Source organism: Chaetura pelagica, unplaced genomic scaffold (genome assembly GCF_000747805.2).
Source record: "Chaetura pelagica isolate M959 unplaced genomic scaffold, ChaPel_1.0 scaffold21, whole genome shotgun sequence".
NCBI lineage: Eukaryota > Metazoa > Chordata > Aves > Apodiformes > Apodidae > Chaetura > Chaetura pelagica.
Window position 1 is genome coordinate 1,300,049 of NW_009952251.1, and position 2,394 is coordinate 1,302,442.

Genomic DNA, 2,394 nt, shown 5'->3' on the forward strand with positions numbered 1-2,394 from the left:
CGTCGGCGGTTCTTGTTTCCCGAGTGCCCGCCCTCGGTGGCGCCACGTCCCTCCCGCCCGCGGAGCCGGCCCGGCCCGCGCTCCCGCCCCTGCGCACCGGGCTGGGTCCCTCTCGCCCGCTCCCGGGGCTTCTCCCAGGGCCTCATCTGCAGATCTTGGCACAGATGCAATTACATAAAGAGCTAGTTGTGACTAGACGTAGTTGTGTGCATTTAAAAGGTTTCCTTCTCCGGCAGAGAAGTGCCAAACCGAGCGTGTTTGAGAAATAAATTTGAAAGGGTGCTTATTTCCTTACGCTGCAGCCGCGTCCCCAGGATTCAGGCATTTCTACCCAAAGCTGCCCATTCGGGCCACCCGCTGGCTCCTGCTTGGTGCTTGCTGCTGCCTCTGACCTGCTTCTGGCCTCGGCCCAGGCCTTGCTGAGGAACCAAAAAGTTCCGTGGGCAAAAAGCACCAGTCCTAGCACTGATAAATTCCCACTTATTTCACCTGCACTGAAAGAGAGACTCAAAGTAATGCTTGGGCTTGGTTATTACCAGACATTTGTTGCTGCACTTTATGCTATCACCCATGTGAGTCAGCATGTCTTTGTTTTCTCTTCTGCTTCTCTTATGAAGAATATGCTGGAAAGCAAATAGTCAGAAAAATCTGGGATTCACAGAATTCTTAAGAATATTTCTTTAAAGGAAAGCACTTTAGATAATGTAACCAATTTTCTGATGTCCCACAACTGATAATACTGCCAAAGAAATCATGTTCAACTGGAAAAATAATCTTCAGAGCAAATATAAATGTTACTTAGTTGCCTGACTTAAAGCACTTCATTCATCCCATTTGGCAACACTAACTGCCCCCAAGCAAATTAGCATGACAACATTACAGATTGCTCTTAGGTCAAAGTCTGGTTTTACAATAATAAATTTGTTCTTGATGGACCAAAGAGGCTTTTACACAGGCTAGATGGGCCAATGGTTTTGAGAAAACCACTAACAACTCTTGGTTTCTAGATCGCATCTGCAGCTTTGGAGACATTAGTTAGCTGCAATTTGAAGGAACAGAGGTGAAGTTTATTGACTTCAGGTGATTGAGATTGCTTGCAGATGAGGAAATCAGAGAAGTTATAAAACACCTCAGAAGGAAGTGAGGTTTATTAGGGTAAGTAGTCTTGGTGGAGCAGTGTGGGTGATTTTGGAAGAAGTAGTTTGTGTAAGTATATTTAGGGTTTTTAAAAACAAATAAAAATTAATTATTTTTCTGGTGTTTTTATTGTAAGTATGTTGTCTGTTGAGTTTGGGTTGTCAAAGAAGAAAGGTATTATGAGTTTTGTTGGCATTCCTCTGTAGCACTCGGGCTGAACAGCAATTGGCTTGGCCACCCCTGCACAAATGTGGCTTGTGCCTTGAAGAGGTAACATGTCCACAAACAAGTGAGTAAGAGGGGAATAAAGGAAGGTGCTGTCACTGCTACTTAGTTTGTATGTTTCAATGTTATGTCTTTATTGCTGTATATAGGGATAGGTGATGTTATTTGATCCCGTAAGAGTGTCAGCTTTTATTGTAAGATTGCATAGAAAAAAGTGGTTAAATGAAGAATTGCACTGGAGTTTCATGCTGACCTTTAACCTTAGTGCTATAAGGCTACACTTAAGGTTACTGCTCTTAAAACCACTTTAATTTGGGAATAGTGGTGATGTTTAAGACAGAATAAATACCTGTTTTTTTCTGTTCTGGTAGTGTTCTGTTGCTGTGAAGCCCTTTAATGGCTTATTTTGGTGCTTTCTGTAGTGTTGCTAAGCTCATAATGAGCTCCTACGGTGAACATGGCATAGTACAAACATGTACGGCTCTCTTACCTGCTAGGCCTTGCCCAAGGAAGAGAATCTTAATTCTGTAGCCCTGTATGGCATCTGTTTTGGTTCTCATTACATTTTTTATTTCCTTGTTAATTCTGAATTATTTTAAGTTGTGATTAAGACAACTTCCCTTGAGTTTAGGTACTGGATAGCTTTGCTGGCTACTGAAAGTGCGTCCCTTAGTGTAACTGTGTCAGTAACAAGCTTTTAATCTGCTCTGTGTTGGTATGTTTATCCCTAGAAGTCTGTGTAAATGCAACTGCTCTAGTGCAAGCTTGGTTAATACATGCAGGTTTGATTACTTGTATGGCTACGACGATTTAAAAAATGCAAACTGTACATAAATAGAATAGTGAGTTTTGTTGTTAACTATGTATTTTAGTAAAAGCCTTAGGAAGTCATTACAGGGGGGAATAACGAGAGTGTCTTTGCCATAAAATCTCCTTTTGTTGGCGCGGTTACACAAGTCGTCCTGGCTCCTCTGTGACAGGGCAATCCGGCCGGGCAGACACTCGCTCAGTCGTCGGGCTGCCGGTAACTAG